At 39.9% G+C, this 21,369-nt stretch overlaps 1 protein-coding gene across 4 annotated transcripts in view; it reads left to right on the top strand.

Annotated features, from left to right (window-relative positions):
* MRTFB (myocardin related transcription factor B) overlaps positions 1–21,369 on the top strand; it is a 197,079-nt gene that overhangs the window by 80,823 nt on the left and 94,887 nt on the right. The gene's annotated exons all lie outside the window — the stretch shown is intronic.

Below are 21,369 nucleotides of genomic sequence, written 5' to 3'. Positions count from 1 at the left end.
CCCCGTGCAGCTCTCCAGGACTCGTTCTCAGTATGGGCCGCAGTCTGCCGTTCCGCATCTGCCCCGCAACTCCCGGCTGTCGTTGCTTCCCCTTAGCTCTCGTCTCCGGCTCCCCAGTGCCGCCGGCCTACCTCGCACTGTCTGAGGGCTCGAGCTCACGGTCAGCGGCTGAGAGGCTCATCTCAGTTGTTCCCTTTCCTCTAGGAGTTCCAGTGCCGCGCTGCCCGCGTCCCCGTGCGGGAAAGCCATTGTTGCACGCATTTCATCCAGCTGTCTGGTTTCCTCTGATGACAGGCTGGGTGCAGTTCTTGTTTTCCCGTCATAGCTGCGGACCAGAGTCTGGAGCTAGGGATTTAATACACGGCCCGTGGGCCCTCCACCTCTGCCTTCTGACTGGACTGCCGAGGCGCTGCTCTGTGTCTGGGCCACCCCCCCACCCGATCCCACACCGAACGCGGAGACCTTGCTGGGTGCAGCAGGCCGCTCCCGGCTTGTGGGCTCAAGGCTGAGGCTGATAGTTATGGGGACGCTCATGTCAGCCAGCTTTCCAGCTTTTGCTGTCGGTGCAGGCTGGTGAGCAAGCTTGTCAGGGGAGGGCCTCCCGCATCGCTCCGAGCCAGGGGTGGAGGCAGTCCGCTGGTCAGGAAGTCCGCATGCTTCAGTGCGGGACCTCAGGGAGGGAAGAATTCACATGTCGGCAGAATCCGTTCTTCATTAATAAAGAAATGATTATATATTATTTTCTCTTCACAGAAATGTTGAAATTCAGAAAACTTCTCTTTGCCTCAGTATTTGAATTGGATTCAGTTTGGCAAAAGAGTCAGCCTTTAGCCGATTTAGAAAATATAAAGAGTACATTTTTCTTCTCACATGTATATTAATGGGAATTTTCTTGTCAAGAATATCTAGTTCTATTAAGTGAAAAAGCATAGCATTAAATTGCAGATTCGCCGTGAGTGCAACTCACCTTCCTCTCTGCATTGTCCCATCAGCCCCCACCGTGTCCTCCAAAAAACACCCTGCAGAGAATTACATCAAATTAATTTTGGCATTTTATGTACATACATAGTACTCTCACCTGCCTTCTTTCCTGTAGTGTGCATTTTTCATAATACACATACAGTGTGTACGTATCGAGGAAGGAAAAAAACCTTTTTGAAAAAAATATGCCACATATATAATGGGAAATGTTAGAGTAAGTTGGTAGCTTGTGATTATATTACGGTATTGGGGTGATTCTCCAGAGAATTAGATTCTACTTGGAATTCTTAGGTTCTGCTCAGAGGCCACTAAATGTCAGATGGAATATTCACAACATGTAACAGATTCTTATTCTTTGTTGACAGAGCTTTACAGGAGAATTTATACTGAGGGTTTGCGTGGTGTAATGGAAATGACGGAGAATGTTACTGAGATGGCCTGGGGATCACAGAGACCCGGTTCAGTCGAAGTCTCTGTCATCTGGGTCCCATGGTCTATGCTTCTGCATTACCCCTGGGCCCAGTGGTTGACAGCTCCCACCTCGGTTCACATGGCCTCTCTGGCTGCCCACCTGTGCCCTCGTGTGGCTGTCTCACTGTTGCCGAGAAGGCAGAGCAGGTTAGGATGCAAGGAACAGATGGGAGTCCCTGGTAGCGGGCAGGGTGAGTGAGGCATAGGTGTCAGAACTGGCCCCAGAGCCCCAGAAGGACAGAGGCCGGAGCAGGTGTTCAGGTCTGTCAGATGGCTGTCAGATTGGTTCTCAGTCTTGTTCCATCCAGGTGACATGTTGACAACGACAGAGGGAAACCAAATGAAAAGTAAAAAGATTAATTGTATTTTTGGAAATTAGAATCATCGATATATACTCAAACTGTAGACTTTAGAATGTATTTGTTTTTCTGTCTAGTTTCAGATATACGGTTCCAAATGTTTGAAAAACAAACTTGCATTAATGTGTGAAGTGGTCCAAATATACTAATGCAAAGCCTTCTAATAGAATTTTTATTTGTAAGCCAAATACTTTTTATAAGGTGCTCTTCCCTGCCTTTACTTTTTTTTTTTTTTTTTTTTTAAGGAATATAATCACGTAGGTCATATACCTAACACTTGTATTCTGACTGTCTTACTTACTCTGTGTCTTCTCACAAAAACACTTCATTGCTTGCTTCTTTCTGCGAAGTAACCAACACACATTTTTTTCAAAATCCACCTGCAAGTAAGGCCCTGTGTTAGGTTTTTCCATGTGTTTCTGCATAATACTACATTCTTTCCCCTTGCCCATACAGTAGGCCTGGAGCCCAAATTGGCAAATAGCTAAGCAAAAGTACAAACTTGTGCCTGTGGAGAGAGGGCTTATTCCCTGAATGGGTAAAGTCCTTTTCCCTTATGGGATGGATTGGAAGTGTTTTCATTTTATAGGAATGTAAACTGAACAGAGATTAAATAATGCAGGGACAAGAAGTGAAAAAGGAACAAAGTTTTAAAGATATGGTTGCTTTTAACACCACCTCTAAGGTTATAAAGGGAACTAAGGTTATATAAGGATATAAAGGTGTTAGAGTAGGGCAGATAAATTTTATTTGGAAGAAAGAGAGGTAAAGGTATTTTGAAGGCAGACTGTTTTAAGTTTTATACACAGGAAATAGGTACAAAAGGTATAAATACAATCGCATGGAAAGCTAAAATGTTAAGATCTTGCTTGAGCAGAATAGTTTTACTTTAAAATTTCAAGGCCTGTTGATGTTGATGACATTCTGCCTGTCGCATCTGCCAGGATCACCCCCGTGGGTACGTTTTCCCCACATGCACGATGCGTGCAGATGAAGCATGGTCACCACCCTCTTCTCGTGTCGCACTTCACTTTACACTCTTCCCAGGCGCTTCCATGCCAGGAGGGCGACCCTGCAACCAGGCACCTTGGTCGTTCGGACCAGAGAACTCAAGCAATTCTGTGTGTCTCTTTATTCTAGCCTTGTACTTCCAAAGGTACTCAGCTAAATGAAGACATTTGAAAAATTCCTCTAATGGAAGATGTCCAAACAGTCATTTTGCTCTTTTTAACCTTTTAAACAAATACATTTTCAGGTTAGTGAGTAAAATTGAGATCCTAATAATAGATCGTCCTGTTAATGGCAATTTGCTTCATATTAAAGTATTTGATATTTAAACATTAAAATAAAAATCTCCTTTAATGTAGTCTATAAATCGTTTTTCCCCCTATGGAAAAAAATATATGAATATAATATAAAGGGCTATTTTTCTGATTTCCTATAGTAGGGTAATAATGTTTTTACCTGTTCTTTTTAACTCCTGAACTTAGACCAGTTTATTAACGTTTTAGTGAAGAGTGATTTATGGGTAAGTTGCAGGCACGCCTGAACCTGTCAGCGTGCGTCTTCTAACACTGTAGGCTCCTGTAGACCACGAGAGTTATGACTCTGAAAATCTAAATATTGATACTAGCGTATATTTAATACCTGCCCCATATTCGTATTTCCCCACTTCTCCTAATGATGTCCGTTGTTGGTTTTTTTCAACCAGGATCTTATCATGTAGCATTAACTGTATTTAATTGTCCCCTAATGTCCCCTAATCTGGAACAGTTTCTCTACCTTTTTTAAAGACTTGCTTTTTTCTTTCTTCTTCTTTTTTTACATTTCTTTTTTTTTTTTTTAACGTTATGTGTTTTTTCAGAGCAGTTTGAGGTTTACAACAGAATTGAGAGGAAGGCACAGGGATTTATCGTATGCCCCCTGCCCTCACACATGCGCAGCCTCCCCCATGATCCACATCACTCACCAGAATGGCCCATATTTTTCTTTACCAAGGATGAACCCACGTAGACACCTCATAGTCACCCAGTGTCCGTAGTTGACCCTATGGCTCTTTCTGGGTGATGTACTTTCTTTGGGTTTGGACAAATGTATAATGCCATGTGTTCCCCATATTTTGACAGTCCTCAATACCCCCTGCACTTTGTTTATTTCTTCGATCCCCGCCCCAGCCCTCAGCCTAGCAGCCATTCATCTCTTTAGTTCTGCCTTTTCCAAAATGCTGTATAATTGGAATCATCCAATAGGTAGCCTTTTCAGACTAGCTTCTTTTAAAAATACGTATTTAAGTTTCCTCCATGTCTCTTCATGGCTTGAGAGCTCATTTCTTTGTAGTGCTGAATCATATTGCATTGTCTGGGTGGACCACAGTTTGTTTTATAGAAGCATATTTCTATTGATTCCAAGTTTGGTGATTTATGCAGAAAGATGCTATAAATATTTGCATGCAGGTTTTTGTGTGGGCATAGGTTTCTGATTCCTCTGGGAAATGCCAAGGAGCACGATTGCTGGATTGTATGGTGAGAGTATGTTAACTTCTACAAAAAATCCACCAAACTAATTTTCAAAGTGGCTGTACCATTTTGCATTCACAACCACTTTTTTAGTTTGTTTGTTTTTTAATCTTACACTACTTGGCATTTTTTTAAAAGATTATTTATTTATTTATTTGACAGACAGAGATCACAAGTAGGCAGAGAGGCAGGCAGAGAGAGGGGGGGGGGGAAAGCAGGCTCCCTGCCGAGCAGAGAGCCTGATGCGGGGCTCAGTCCCAGGATCCTGAGATCATGACCTGAGCCGAAGGCAGAGGCTTAACCCACTGAGCCACCAGATGCCCCACGACTTGGCATTTTTTAGAAGTCCAGGCCAGTTATTTTGCAAAATGACCCTCAGTTTGGATGTCTGTTTAGGTCCTTGCGATTAACTCAGATTAAACGTTTCAGTGGGAATATTATGTAGGTTGACGTGCGTGAATCACATCAGGAGGTACGTGACATTGGTTCCATTACTGGTGATATTCACGTTGATTACTTGGGTAAGGTAATGCTCACCTCCCATTTCTCCTATGTAAATGTCCGCTTTCCTCTTTGTAAATAATAATCAATTACAGTATAATTAATTACAAAATAGTGTGTAGGATAGTTCTGTGTCCCAAGCATCGTTCAGCCATGGTTTTAATGATGGTTTTTGTTTAAATAAGTTATCAAATAGGTACTTGAAATTGATGGTTTTCTAATTCTGACATTTTTTCTCTAGTAGCTGACATTCTTCTGAAAAGAAACTTCTTTTCTAAGGGAAGTATCACTAGATTGTTTTTTATAATTGGAAAGGTACTGTCCATTTCCATCATCATTTGTGATACAAGGGGTCCCAAATTTGGCCAGTGAGAGCCTGTTCAAGGTGATTTTTGTGTTCCTTTGACCCCCTCAGCTTTTGAGCACATACCTTCTTTCTGGCAAAGGATATATCAGGATCTTCTTAAGCTTTCATGGCCCCATGAGATTAGTCCTGGAATTAGCCCTTTCTCTAAGGATCCCTTGTTCCAATCACTGAGGATGATTGGTTTTTAGAAACCAAGATCTGAGAGCTAAGCACACTCATTGTTACTTGGGTGTCATTGCTTCTAGGCCTTTTCAGTAGACAGAGCTAGAACTTTTTTTTTAAAGAAAAAAAAATCATCATGTCTACCCAAAAGAACCATGCAACCTTGAAGAAGATGAACAAAACCAGAGGATTTACATGTCCAAATATCAAGACCTGCTGTAACACTATAGTAGCCTAGACAGATAAACAGTCTGACTAGTGGAACAGAAGAGAAATCAGAGATAGTGTTTATCACTTAACTCACTACAAAGGTAACACGTATGTACGGTGGGAAAGGATGGTATTTTTTAATAAATGGTTCTGGGTTAAATATCCACTGGAAAGAAATTTACATCATACACACACACACACACACACACACACACACAAAGTCCAACTATGAAAGGTTAAACAGTAAAGCTTTTAGGGGAAAACATCTCCATAACCTTGGAGTTAACAAAAATTTCTAAACAGAGCACAGATAGCATGAGTCAAAAGGGAAAAACTTGACTGGTTGCATTATGTTTGAATTAATAACTCTAGTGCACCAAAAAACACCATTGAGAGAGAAAAGGCAGCCCATAGAATGGGAAGAAATAATTTTTTTTTTTTAAAGATTTTATTTATTTATTTGAGAGAGAGACAGTGAGAGAGAGCATGAGCGAGGAGAAGGTCAGAGGGAGAAGCAGACTCCCCATGCAGCTGGGAGCCCGATGCGGGACTCGATCCCGGGACTCCGGGATCATGACCTGAGCCGAAGGCAGTCGTCCAACCAACTGAGCCACCCAGGCGTCCCGGGAAGAAATAATTCTTAATCCATATATTTAACTGAAGATTCTTCTCCAGAACATATAAGGGACTCCTATAAGCCAATAGAATGAACCAGACAAAAGCCTTGACACAAACTTCACAAAAGAGGAAATCCAAATGGTGCCCATATATATGGACATGGATATGTGTTCATTAGTCATCAGAGCAGCGCAAATGCAAACCTCAGCGAGGTATTACCACGCGCCAACTAGAACAGCAAAAATGGAAAAACACCAGGTAAATCAAGGAGCATGGTGTATGGAACAGTTGGTGGAAATGTTAACGAATGTAACCATTTTCAAAAACTTCTGCATAATTCTAAGTATCAGTGAGTCCACTTCTAGATTCTGTTCAGCAGAAATACATACAGGTGTTCATCAGAAGATGATGTCGTAACTTGAGTGATATGAAATTGCCTTTTTTTTTGTAAGCACTATGAGTGATTTCATGAGGTGCAGTCTACTTGAATGCCGCTAGCACTATTTGGTTTTTTGTTTGTTTGTTTTTATTTAAATTCAATTAGCCAAGTTATAGTTCATCATTAGTTTATGATATAATGTTCAGTGACTCACAGTTGAGTATGACACCCCGTGCTCATAATATCACATCCCCCCTGAATGCCATCACCCCGTTCCCCAGTCCCCCACCTACCTCCCTTTCTGCAACCGTCAGCTTGTTACCCGGAGTCAAGACCCTCATACGGTTTGTCTCCCTCTCTGATTTCTTCCCATTCAGTTTTCTGTCCCTCCCCTATGGTCTTCTGCACTATTCCTTATGTTCCACATATGAGTGAAACCATACAATAATTGTGTTTCTCTGATTGACTTATTTCACTCAGCATAGTCCCTCTCCAGTTCCATCCATGTCGATGTAAATGGTAGGTCTTCATCCTTTCTGATGGCTCCACCGTGTATACCACCGTGTATAAGGACCACATCTTCTTTACCCATTCATCCACTGTTTGCCGTAGGGAAAGACTAGAGGCTGCCCAATGCCCATCTCCAGAAGAATGGCCCGTAAATTGTCACCTATCACCCAGTGGCATATAGCAGTGGGAATCAGTACAGCACAGCAACATGTGAGAATCCGTGTGACTCTCACAAAAATAACACTGAGTAAAGACAGCTAGTCACAAAAGAGTATGCATGATTTGATTCCGTTTATGAAGTTCAAAACCAGGTAAAACCATGCTCTGGTTGGAGAGATCCAGGCAGCAGTTACCACTGTCAGGAGAGAAGTGATTGGAAGGGAAGTGCAAAGGGAGGGCTCTCCAGGGATGGGAAAGGTTTGATTTCCTAATGCCAGTTGCCTGAGTGCTTCCAGTTTGTAAACATTCAGCAGCAGATCGTCCACTTGTGACATTTGCCTTGTTTGCATGTATATTAAATTTAAAAGTTAAAAACTAAAAATAAAACAATAAATAGTGTAAAGGTTACCTGGGAAACCACGGGGAAATAAATGACTTCTGATCTGTTCCTCGTCCCACCTCAGTTCTACCATTAACCTGTCCCCATGCTTGTTTCTGACAGTTCAAAATAAATTATAAGCATCTGTGCACGCTTCCCTGCACGCGTGTATATCACATGTCAATGTGTATGTCGCCAGAGTTCAGTATTTACTTCAAACGACCTTACTTTGGTGCCCGCCGTCTGTGCTTCTCCCTGCATTTCTTCTCCCCAGTCCGTTGCTGGCCCTTCTGCCCAGTTGTGCTCTGAGATGCCACCAGGCTCTCTCAGGTCCGATTCTGAAAATTTCTTAAAATAGTATTGTCCGAGACACCTTTGCCTCGTTATAAGCCGCCTTTTTATTGTGAAATTATTGACGTTCTTTATGTGGCCTTGATACTTGCCACATGTATTTTGTGAATGTTCTCCTTGTCTGTGCCTTCCTTATTCATTTTCTTAAAGTGTCTTGTGATGAGCAAAAGTTTTCATTTTTGATGAGGTCCAATGTATCAATTTTTTTTATGATTACTGCTTTCTTCCCCCCAAGAAACCTTGGCCTACCCCCAAGCCATGGAAGTCCTCACCTTTATAAAAAATCCTTCTAATGGCTTTTCGGTAGTTGATGTTACATATCATATGTCTGTGATATACTTCCAGTTAACTTTGATGTCTGGTGTGAGGTAGGGGTTGAGACTCATCTTTTTCCATATGGAATTCTGGTTGTTTCAACACCATTTGTTAAAAAGCCCCCTTTCCCTCTACTGGATTGCTTTGGCACTTTTGTCTGAAATCCAAAGACCTTATAAGTGTGGGGCTGTGACTGCCTCTCCTGTTCCATTAATATGTTTCTTAATTCTTATGCTGGTACTATACTGTCTTGATTACTGTAGTTTTATAGGCAGTCTTAAATCAGGTGGGGTAAGTTTTCCAACGTTGTTTTCCTTTTGTAAGAATGCCCAGATATTCTAGGTCCTTTCCATTTCCATTTCTACTTTATAGTCAGCTTGTTTAAAAAGAAACAAAACAAAACAAAACAAAACAAAAAACCTAGCAGGAATATGATTGGGACTGTGTTGAATCTAGAGATTAATTTGGGGTGAACTAACCTCTTAACGTCAGTCCATCAGTATAACATCTCTCCATTTGTATTGGCCTTCCTTAATGTCTCAGCAGTGCTTTCTAGTTTTTAGTGTAGAAATCGTGTACATCTGGGACACCTGGGTGGCTCAGTCAGTTGGGCATCTGCCTTTGGCTGGGGTCATGGTCCCAGAGTCCTGGGATCCGTGTCCCGCAAAAAAATAAAAAATAAAAAAATCTTGTGCATACATCTGTTTTTGGCAGTGCTATGAATGAAATTATTTTTTAAATTTTAATTTATATACTCTGGCTTCATGACCTAAAAATAACTTTCTGCTCTACTTTGCTGATGATCTTGTAGACTTTGAATAACCCTTTCTTAATTGCCCCATTCTGATCTATGTTTCTGTGAAGCATAAGGTGAAAACCCCTTTAAAAGACATTTTATTCTGCATCAGTTCAGATAAGGACTTATTTTCCTCAGAACTGCTAGGAACTTCCCGGAGTGAGTTTATTTGTGCCTGTATGTTATGTGATAGTCTTGCATAAGCGCATGTGTACATATGTGTACTTTAAAGAAGGTGACAGTTATGTTGCCATCATTGTGGGTGGATGCATTTTGGCCTTGGTTTTGTGGTCATTGTTTATTGGCGCAGTATGTTTTTGTTAAGTGTTGAACTCTGTGCCAGATGCTCCTCTGCACAGGGGTAAGCTACAGCCTCTTCTCTCAAGGAATAGCCCAGTGGCTTAGCTCATTCCACAGTCACTGATGAGTGTTTATTGGTGTTGTATTTGCTATAGAAACAGAGCAACCAAATATAAGGAAATCCAAGAAAAACCCATGTTTTTGGAAATATTTCTTGTCTGATAAAAATAGGGCTTCCATACTACTGACATTACACTGTTTTCTTTATTTTAACTTGCGTCTGTGCGTAAGTATGACCTAGCGTATACTGTAAGTGAGCATATCCTCCCGGCGGCCTTGCCATTAGTGACTGAAAATTACTGTCACTGAGCTGACACATTCTTCAGGAAAACCACCTTTTTTCCCTCCTCCCTCTGATTGAGAGTACTGGGACCAGACTCTGGAAATCAGAAGACCCTGCTTAGGCCTGAGAGGGCCCATCCATCCATTTAGGCTCTCTAATGTGCATGAAGTTCCATGCTATTAGGAACATCCTGAAGTGGTAATAAATGTCCCTTTGAAGGAATCGATGACTGTTGGTGATGCTAATATTGTTGGAAGCTGCATTTAATTAGATATATGCCGTTTTGTGCTTTACAGATCTCTGTGTCCAGGAATTTGCCCTGTTATTTTAAGACTATTTCTAGAATATTTTGGTTTCCCAGCCTTTTTTTGTTTTTTTTGGTTCATTTGAAATTGTATGTAATATTCATAGAAACAATGGAGATGTACTTTGTCGTGTTAGTTCCCAAGGCCTTCTGTCCTTCCTTATGAAGTATCATTTACGAAAATGTGTATATGTAGATTCTTTATACAGTTTGAATATCTAATATCCCACTTCTCGTTTTCTTTTTAAATTTCCCTTATTCATATTTGTTTTCTGAGTATAGTCTCTAATGTTATGACTGAGAAAATGTTTCTCCTTAACAACACTTGAGGTATGTTTGCCTTTACTACTTCCTATTTCTTTTCTGTTTCTTTCTCCCTCACTAGACATTCTCGCCCCCTTCTTTGAAACTTCCTAACTCCTTGTAAGTTAACATGTTAGTAACGTTCTTGGAGGCTTAAAAATCTTCATGTTTCCAAAATTAATATTGAGGGGAAAAAATAGAAGCTACAACAAACACAATAGTCTGGAAAAGAAACCATTGTGATGATATGTAAATAAATAGCTAATATCAGTTTTTATGAGAAGTGCTTTCATTATAAGCCAGTGTTTGCACTTCTCATGCTTGGTTTTGCATTTTCTTTGGTCTTTTTAATGCTGCTTAGATACTTAGCTTACTAGCTCTTTTAAAAGGAGTTTGACTCTTCTAAAAATGGCAGTAGCAGATACTTACAGCAAATTTAGGAGAAAGAAGAAAAGGAGAGACAAAAGGTTAATACATACACCCACTTCTCCGATAATCACAGTAAAATTCTGTAGTAGCTCTTTGATCTTTTGTCTGTTTGTTTGGGTTTTAAAATGTCGATTAAAATTTGTTTCCTGAGTTTTATTGTTTTATCTTTTCCAATTTAATATATTTTTGTAGTTTTTTTTTACTTTTGTGCTTTATAAGCAACCACTTATTGCATATTGGCTTAAGTGAGTAGATTAGTTATAGTTTACCCATATCCTTACTCTTGGACACTTGAATTGTTGTTAGTTATTTTGTTAGACTAAAATCTTTGTATATAATACACTACCACTTTTGTAACTGTTGAAATACATTTTAATTCCATCTGTTCAAGTACTGTGTGTGTGTGTGTGTGTGTGTGTAACAAGCATGTTAGTTTATTAAATGCAAAATGGAGGAAGAGCTAAGGAACATTTTCTTTTTTCTCTTTTTTAAAAATATAAATCCAGTTGATTAACATGTAATATATTGATTTCAGAGGCGGAGTTCATTGATTCATCAGTTTTATATAATACCCAGTGCTTATTACAACATGTGTCCTCCTTAATGTCCATCACCCAGTGACCCCATCCTCCAACCCTTTCCCCCAGCAACCCTCAGTCTGCTTCCTGTGATTAATAGTCTCTTACGGTTTGTCTCCTCCCTCTCTGATTTCGTCTTGTTTTATTTTCAAGTATTTCTTACTTTAGTGAACTCATGGAGTCTTACGATGTCTCCTGCCTAAGGGAATGGACTTTGGGCTCTTTGGACAGAGCGCCTGAGTTTAAGAATCTCAGCCAGTGGGGTGCCTGGGTGACTCAGTTAAGCGTCTGCCTTCAGCTCAGCTCATGATCCCAGAGTCCTGGGGTCGAGCCCTCTGTCCTCCGAGCGGGAAATCTCTTTCTCCCTCTGCCCCTCACCCCACTCGTGCTCTCTCTCTCTCCCTCTCTCTCTCTGTGTCAAATAAATAAGTAAAATCTTAAGGAAAAAAAAAAAGAATCTTAGCCAGTTACCTTACAAGTGTATTGGTTTCTTCATTTGTAAAGTGGGATGAAAGCAGGTTAACTGTTCATATCTGTCAGGGTAGTTGAGTAAATGAAAGGAAACAGCATTTTTAGCTGAGTGTCTCATATACAATTAGTGCTCAGTAAAATATCTATAGTAACTGTTATTGAATTGGTTCTATTTTATAGAAATAAAGGAATTCAAATGAAATTAAGTCTCATTTATATATTATAACTAAAATGCTGTCCCTTGTATTTGAGTGGCTCGTGGAATTATGTGTATAATGGTAAATGAAACAATTCTAGTTTGTGAGATGGTGAAAGTCCTCTTGTAAATTAATTTTATAGTTTGAATTTTTGAAATTACTCATATACTACGGACTCCATTAAAATGATTTTCTCTAATTAGCTTTATTAGACTGCTTTACCAGAATGAGGCTTTGAGGTTGGTAGTATATTATGTCATCTGACTGTCCCTCAGACATTGAAACTAGGTGGAATGTTTGTTAAGTGGAAAAGTTTTTTTGTTTTTTTGATTTTGTTAATTCTTTTCAAATGGCTTCTCTCTTCATGTTGTAAAAGAAATGTCAGGCATAACTTCTTTGCCAAATAATACAAAGAATGACAATAGTGTGTAATATGTGAGAGTCATTTCCTAGAACAATATCAGAATCATAAGATAAGGAAATACCTATTTTGCAAAATGTCAGAATATCATGATTTGCTGACCGTTCTGATGAAATAAATTACTCATTTCTTCTCAATTTGAAATTCATAAGAATGCCTTAAAATTGTTAAGTGCTTTCTCAATGGCTGCCTTGCCTCTTTTTATAGAGATACATATTTGCTAATCTAGAATTATAATACTTAAAATTTGTTTAAATGAATTACATATAGACTGTTACTCAGATGAGACACTTTGGATTGTGCATTCAGAATATTTTACCATAGAAAATATTTTACTAAGGTTTAGTATTTTTTCATCATAAATGTAAAATATGCTCATTTTTTAAAAAGATTTTATTTATTTAATTGACCTAGAGATCACAAGTAGGCAAAGAAGCAGGCACAGAGAGAGGGAGAAGCAGGCTCCCTGCTGAGCAGGGAACCCAAAGTGGGGCTTGATCGCAAGACCCTGAGTTCATGACCTGAACCAAAGGCACAGTCTTAACCCACTGATCCACCCAGGCGCCCCTAAAACATGCTCATTTTAGACAATTTTTAAAGTTCAGAAAGATAAAATGCAGAGCGTGTAAGTAGGCTAAGAGTCGTCCTATCATTCACAGTATTTTGTCCTGATCTTTTTTCCGTTCATATAATTTCTGAAAAGATAAAATGGTGACCACATTGAACATGCGTTTATATGGGCCTCCTTTTCTCCTTTCATCTTATAGTGAATTATTTTCCATGTTATTAAATATTCCTTTGGAAAAAAATCACTTTTACTTATGTGGCTCATTGTAAGTACTTGATAATTGTTTTCCAGTTTTGAAGTCATTATTTCAGTGGTTGTACAAGATATCATTATATACTTGTCATAATTTATTCACTCTCTTGTTGATTAACAGTTGGATCATGTCTGCTGCTGTGGTTAATGCTAGGATAGAGAGCACTGCACATAAATTATTTTGTTTATCTATATATTCTAGAATATTTCTTTAGAATAAAGACCTAGCTATTGAATTACAGGGTCAAACAGTTTAGACCTCTTTCTCGATTCTTTAACATAGTTCCAGTGGCTTTTCTAAAATAAACCAATTGATGCATTTATTGGCAGGGTTCGTCAGTACCCCCAGCTTTCTCCTATTTGAAAAATCTTTGTCATTAAAATTTTTGAAGGTTGAGTTATATTTTACATACACTGAAACGCACAGATCTCACATGTACACTTTGACTCGTTTTCTAAAACTTTCTTTTGAAATAATTTCTGACTTATGGGAAAGTTGCAAAAATAGTGCAAAGAATCCCTGAATACCCTCTGTCCAGATTGCCCAAGTGATAATGTCTTAATCACACTGCTTTATCCTGCTCTTTCCATAGCCATACATAATGGTTTTCCCAGAACTATTTCAGAGTGAGTTGTGGACATACTGCCCTTTTACCTCCAAACACTTGGGTGTATGTTTCCTAAAAATAAAGATACTGTCTTATATAACCTTGGTATAATTATTTAAATCTATAATTAACACTGATATAGTGCTGTTTACTAACCCCAGACCTTATTCAAACTATGCCAGTTGTCCCAATAATATCCTTTATAGCAAACGAAATAAAAATGTCTTCTCCCTGTTTCATGGTCCAGTGGAATTTATTTAGTTGTCAGGTTGCTCAGGCTTCATTAAAATGGAACCGTTCTGTAGGCTTATTTTTTTGCTGCTGCTGCTGTTTCTTCTTCTTCTTTTAAGACATTGTGGAGGAGTATGGGTTATTTGGAAGCGTATAGGTCAGTTATTTGTGGAATGACAATCAGTTTGGGTTCATCCCTTGGTTCCTCCTGATGAAATGAGACCATGCCCCTTCAGCAGGAAGACCACAGAAGAGGTGTACGATGTCAGGTTGACCCTTTATTGGTGATGCTAACTTCAGCATGTGGTTAAGGTAGTACCTTCCGGGTTCCTCCACTGTAAAGTTACTATTGCTCTGTTTCTAATTTTGTAAGTAATAAGTATAATGTGAGGAAATACTCTGCCATTAAGTGAATATCCTGCTCCTTTCAAACCAGCTTGCACCTGCCCTAAGTAGTTTTGGTGTCCCTTGGTAATTCTTGCCTACAACCATCATGCTGGTGACTTCTGACTCCATCATGCCTTACATTTATTAGATGGCATTCTAGTCTAAAAATACACTTTCCTTTCTACCCTCTGTATTTGTGTATTATATCAGCATGGGATCATGGATACTTACGGTATTTATTAATAAATAATACTATTTGCTAATAGTAATTCTGTTACTATTATTATTTTGATGCTCAAGTTGTCTTAGATTTGGCCAGTTGGGGCTTCCATCAGGCTGCCTTCTGCGTCCTTTTTCACAGGTTCCCATCACTGTTCCAGTACTTACTTGCTTTCTGACACAGCAGTATGTTCCACACTCAACTTGTACTTCTTCCTGCCCTAGCCCTGCCATCAGCCCTTTCTCTTAGGAAGTCTGGTTGGTTTTAGTGGAGTATTTATAAACCAAGACCTGGGAGCTGGGTGTGATGTGCTCACCACTACTGTTTGGTCATTGCTTCTAGATCTTCTCAGTTGACAGAAATAGGAAATACATGTTTTTGTTCACAAACACACGTCCATCTGTATCTGTTCTTGTCTACCTGCATTACTGCATGTGTTAAAAAATCAGGCATCTTTACTGACATCTCCACTTTTATCCAGCACCACAGGCTTCTCTGCAGCCTCCCCCTTGCCGTATTTAAAACCCCCTTATCTGACAGGGAGAAAACTGCTTTCATCCTCCTCCCATCCACAATGTATTTTCTAGAATACACATAGTATTCAATTCTAGAATACCCGTAGTTTTTAAAATTGCTAACTCATGCCACTGTGAGAAATAAATCTGCTATACTTGAAATGGGTAAACGTCATGGCATCAGTAAACCTATTTTAAAAACTTGCTAACAGGAGTTGAATCTTTATTTACCTTCGTTCTGTCTTTAGCCCAAAGGTAGATAGTCAGAAGTTGCTAAGGTTGGTTCTGGTTTCTCTTCCGTGTGTCCGTGTTATTTATTTGAAATACAGCTGGGTTCATTTATTGTGTTTGTATTCAAATTTGGGTATTCTTTCAACTTTGCTGATTTTGTTGATTTATTTTTGAGAATGTAATATGTTAACAAGGTTCTAAAAGTCAAATTATAGACAAAGAAAGATGTCCTCAGTTAAGCATCACTACCCGCCGCTCGCTCCTGTCCCATCTCCAGCCTGCACCATTCTGTCCTATCTCCGCACCCACTGAAGGGAATCAGTCTCCTTGGTTTCTGGTTTCTCCTTTTTTGCTTTTTTCTCTCAGATAAGCGACTCTATTTTCTTGTTTTCCCTTCTTTCTTATACAAGAGGTGACATTGATAATGTTAGAGTTTGCTTTTTTCACTTACTATTTTCTGAAGACCGCTTCATCCCAGTTGATACGGCGTGGATGCCCCGTGGTTTAGTCAACCAGTCCTGTGCGTGGGGATTTAGGCTGTTTAGAGTATCTTGCAGATACAGATTGCGCTGCAGTAAATAGCTTCGGCATGTACCATTTTATAGTGTTGGAGGTTTATCTTTCAGGTACATTCCTAGATAGAAGATTGCTGGGTCAAAAGGTGAATGCATTTGTAGGTTTATTTCATGTCGCCAAATTCCTTCCCTGGAAAGCTGCACCAGTTTGCGTTCTGATCAGCAGTGTACATGAATGCTCATTCCCCCTCAGCCTCACCAACACAACGTGTTGTTGTGTTTTTGCCGCATGTTGGTGAAATTTCAATTGCCTTTCTCTAGCGATGAGTAAGGTCGAACGTTTTGTCCCATCCAAGTACTAACCAGGCCCGACTCTGCTTAGCTTCAGAGATCAGACGAGATCGGGTGCGTTCAGGGTGGTATGGCCGTAGACAGGTTGGACGTTTTCTGAAACGTGTAAGGGCTGTTTCAGAATATTTTTGGAGGAGAGTGTGAATTACCTACTCATTTTTCAGTTCGATTTTAAAATAATTTTTATGTTGGAGAGATCAGCCCTTCCTCTGTAATGTGTCTGTTTTGTTTTGTTTTAGTGTGGCTGATATTTACCAGTCTTTCCTTTTATTGCTTTTGGATTTGGGGTCACAGTTAGAAAGCTTTTCCCTATATCCCAGTTATAGGAGCAGCCATCAATATATCAATATTTACTTAGAGTACTCAGATGGTTTGATTGTTGTTGCTTTTTTTTTTAAGTTTTATCCCTGATCTGTTTGAGTTTATCTTAATCTAATAAGGGTCCTTCTCCCTCCTCTACATAGTACTTTTTTCCCTCTGGGTTTTCTCTGTGTGCCTTGGGTGTTTTCATTTTTTTCCAGATGAGTTTGTTTAACCCCATTAAAAAGTGCGTTGGTGTTTTTACTGACATTGCATTAAATGTGTGAAGTAACTCACAGAAAAATGGCATTTTTATGATGTCATATTATCCTCTCCAGGAACGAGGACTATCTATTTGTTCAAGCCGACTTTGGGGTTTTCCAGGAGTTTTACACATCTCTTTAGTTTACTCCTGAGCATTTATCTTCTCTGTCGCTCTTACTGATGGGGTGTCCTCTACTTGTGTTCTCTAACTCCTTATCGTTTGTATGTCTGGAGGCTGGTGATGGCGCTGTGTGTTTGTGTGTTACTGGCAGTTTGCCAGGTTTCTTGAATCTGTAAATTTATGTATTTCATCAAACTGAGGGGATTTTCAGGCATTTTCTTTGCAAGTACATTCTCTGCCTCATTCTCTCTCTGCCCTCCTTCTGGAACACCAGTCACTCATGAGATAGACCTTATGATATCATCTGTGGGTCATGGTGGCTCTGTTCTTTGTTTTTTAAATCTTTTTTTTCCTCTGAGGCACATCGCTTTTGTTTGTTTATTTTATTTTTACTGATATTTTTAAACATTTCTCTGATTACTGCTTTGAACAAAAGCCATAGATTCTGGTGAGAAGTCCCTTCATTTCAGTTTCTGTTTTTCCTCCTCTCTACTAGTTATTAGGAGATGTTTTTAGTTTCCAGGTAGACAAGGCCTTTTTTGTTTTTTTTTTTTGTTTTTTTTTTAAATTTTATTAATAATTTCTAGTACAACTACATTGAGATCAAGTGCTGTGTGTATTTGTTTATTTTATGGGACTTACTAAAGTTTTCTTTGTGCCCTAATCTGTGATTTTTTTAAAAAGTACTCCATGTGTAATTTGAAAAGGTGTGTCCTTTGTCACCCAGTAAAAGTTCACTACAACGCCTTGAGGTCTCCTTAATGGTTATGCTGTATGTCCTTTCTTATTTTTGTCTGCCTCACCTGTCTTGTGCTGAGAGGCAGATTCAAGTCTCCTCTTCCTCCTGCGTTTCTGCTGGCATCCCACTGCTCCCCTGTTCATTTTAGTCTGTAACGGCAGCTCTGTTGATTGGTGCATGGTCATCGCTGTTAGAGATGCGTCATTCATGATGGCGCTTCGCATTAAGAAGTGTCCTCTGTGTCACATGCAGTGTTTCTAACTTGAATTCCATGTTTTCTGTGTTCAGGGTCACTACCACCCCCCCCCCATCCTGGTCTGTAACACATACCAGTTCACCAGACTCACACATGCCCAATAGTCTCTGCACACCAGCTCACGCCTCTGGCACATGTTTGAGAAATCACTCAGTCACAACACACGGGATTCAGTTTATTTATTTTAACAGATGAAAGGGCCCGTCAGTGTGAGTAGAGTTTTGTTGTTGTTTTTAAGATTCTTTAGAGCAGTTCTGTGGCTCAGTTGTTTTTAGACACCCACATAAATAATCTGCTGCATTCAAGTTTTGTAAAGGGAGACTGTTTCAAAATTGTCATTAACATGAAGGAATTTCTCTGTTCCCATAAGTACCATTGTGGGTTTTCGGTTTTAATTTATCAAAATGTAATTGATGAACAATAAACGGCACGTATTTTAAGTATTCAACTTAAGGAATTTTGAATCCACCACAATCAAGATAACATTTTCATCACCCTTAAGAATTTCCTCCTGCCGCTTTGTAATCCGCTCCTCTTTTCACTACAGTCTCCGGGCAACCACTGTCTGCTTTCTGTTACTATAGATTAGTTTGCGTTTTCTAGAATTTTTTTTAGAAATAGAGTCCTAGATAAAGTGCTCAGTTTCATTTGGCTTCTTTCAGTCAGCATAATTATTTCGAGATGTATGCCTATTGTGTTACTCTTTTTTATTGTCGAGTAGTATTTCATTGTATACCAAAATTTATTCATTCAGTCACCTGTATATGCATGGTTATTTGCTGTTTTGGGCTTTTAAAAATAAAGCTGCCAGGCTTCTGGGTGGCATAGTCAGTTAACCGTATGACTCTTGGTTTCAGCTCAGGTCATGATCTCTGGGTCACAAGATCGAGCCCCACGTTGGGCTCCCTGCTGAGCATGTAGTCTTCTTCAGATTCTCTCTTCCTCTCCCTTTGCCCTTCCTGCTCATGCACACGTGTGCTCTTTCTCCCTCAAATCTTTAAAAAATTTTTAAAAATATTTTAGCTATTCTGACTGGTGTGAGGTGGAATCTCACTGTGGCTTTGATTTGTATTTCCCTGATGCCAAGTGATGTGGAGCACTTTTTCATGTGTCTGTTGGCCTTTGGATGTCTTCTTTGCAGAAAGGTCTATCTCCTCTGCCCATTTCTTGAATGGATTATTTGTTCTTTGGGTGTTAAGTTTGATAAATTGTTTATAGATTGTGGATACTAGCCCTTTATCTGATATGTCATTTGCATATCCATTCTGTTGGTTGTCTTTTGGTTTTGTTGTAAATAAATAAATAAAAAGAAAGCTGCCAGTAAAGTTCCTTCAAAAGCTAAGAATCCATCTACTATCTAACCAAGCATTTATATTTAAAAAAAAAAAAAAGGAATTCAGGGACACCTGGGTAGCTTAGTCAGTTAAGCATCTGACTTTGGCTCATGTCATGATCCCAGGGTCCTGGGGTCGAGCCACATGTCAGGCTACTCCGTGGGGAGCCTGCTTCCCCCTCTCCCTCTGTTCTTCCCCCCAGCTCGTGCTTGCTCACTCTCTCATGCTCTCTTTTTCTCTCTCAAATAAATAAAATCATTTAAAAAGGGGGAGGGGAGGGAATACAAATATCTACCCAAAGATTTATATATAAATGTTCATAACATATTTATTCATAGTAGCTCAAACCTGGAAGCTATCCATATGTCCATCAACAGATGAATGTTTGAACAAAATGTGATCTATTCATGCACTAGATTACTACTTGGTAATAGAAACCAGTTGCTGATACACACAACGGCATGGATGAATCTGAATCATATCTTAGTGAAAGAATTCAAACACAAAAGACTACATATTGTATAATTCCATTTACCTGAAATTCTAGGACAAGCAAACTAATCTCTCGTGATGGGAAGCAGATCGGTGATTTCCTGGGTTGGGTGTGGCAGTCAGATATACTGCAAAGGGGCAGGAAGAAGGCTTCAAGAGAGAAAATGCTCTGTATCTCAGATGTGACCATAATTTCACAGCTCTAAATCTCCATCAAAACGTGCCACAAATACACACTTTAAATCGATGTATCTTCCTGTCTTGATACCTTAGTAATAGTGATTTTAAGTGTCTGTCAAACAACCAGAGAAATGTGGTGGGTAGTGTTAAGTCTATTTTAAGGAAAATGCTCGTCACCCAGCCTCGGCTGCTGAACGTAAGGATTTAGTCAATTAAGGAGAGGCTTGACCATATGAACATGATTAAAACACCAGAACACATCTCATAGGAAATAAAAAATTGGATGAGATCAAGTTCCAGCTTTTGAGGACTTGTGAAATCTGCTAATGTGGGGATGGGATATCAGAAACGTGCAGAGTATCAGTAGTTAAAAACATGCAGTCTCTCTCAGCCAGGTTCTGTGAGAAAATGAATTCCTACCAATATGATTAGAGTGACTATTTCTTCAATTATCCCAAGGATGACATAGCTAATGCCATTTTCCACACATAGGAGAGAAGCTAATACAGTGGACACCTTTGGGCCTGAGACCTTAATTCTCTCACAGAACCCATGGAGAAAAGCTAGTAGCCTGAAGCCTGCTTTCTGCGTTTAAAATCTCTCTTCTGTTCCTTAAAAGCTGTGTAGCTGGACAGGCTGCTTCACCTCCTGGTGCCTCCCTGTAAGCGGGGGACAGTAGCGGATGGCGTTCTTGAGAAGAGTGATCTGAGGGAGCGCCTTTCAAACCCTCAGGACCGTGCATGACGCTCGTGCTCAGGACACAGTCAGTGACCCATCACCCTTAGTGACCAGAATTGGCAGCTCTCATTATCATTCCAGAAGGCTTAGTCTCCCATGACAGGTACCAGGAGCGTTCAGAGAGAGCAGAGGAAAAAGACCTGACTCTTCAGTGGTGTCGAGGCACATTCTGGAAAGCTTCTGAAAGTGATCGATACTGCAGCTAGTTCCTGAAGACTGCCTGAGGACCACTTCCACCAGAGATGGAGAATTTCAGGCAGAAGAAAAAACCTGAGTAAAGGCAGGAAAAATTCAGAGCATTTTAGGGGATAGTAAGCAACTTGATTTAGCTGAAGCACAAGGACCATGTCAGGGTTAGTAATGCCGCTCAGGAAATCAGGAGATGGAGCCCGGATGACTTGCATGCCAAGATAAGAAATGTGAGCAGAATTCGGTATGAGAGGAGAGGCCCAGATGAGTTTCGATTGGTCCAGTGACACTGATTTGTTTATGCAGGCAGCGTTCATTCCGCAGTCAGAGTATCCTGGGCCCTGAGGCTGCAAAGATGAGTACGGCAGCATGGGATGGCGTTGAGGTGTGGGGTCTGGAGCTGGATGCTGCTGAGGTCTAGGCGAGCTCATCCCTTGCCATTTGCTTTTGTTGTGGGT

Source organism: Mustela nivalis (assembly GCF_964662115.1).
Source record: "Mustela nivalis genome assembly, chromosome: 19".
NCBI lineage: Eukaryota > Metazoa > Chordata > Mammalia > Carnivora > Mustelidae > Mustela > Mustela nivalis.
The sequence above is the reverse complement of the archived record's forward strand: the minus strand, read 5'-3'. Positions and strand labels throughout refer to the sequence as shown.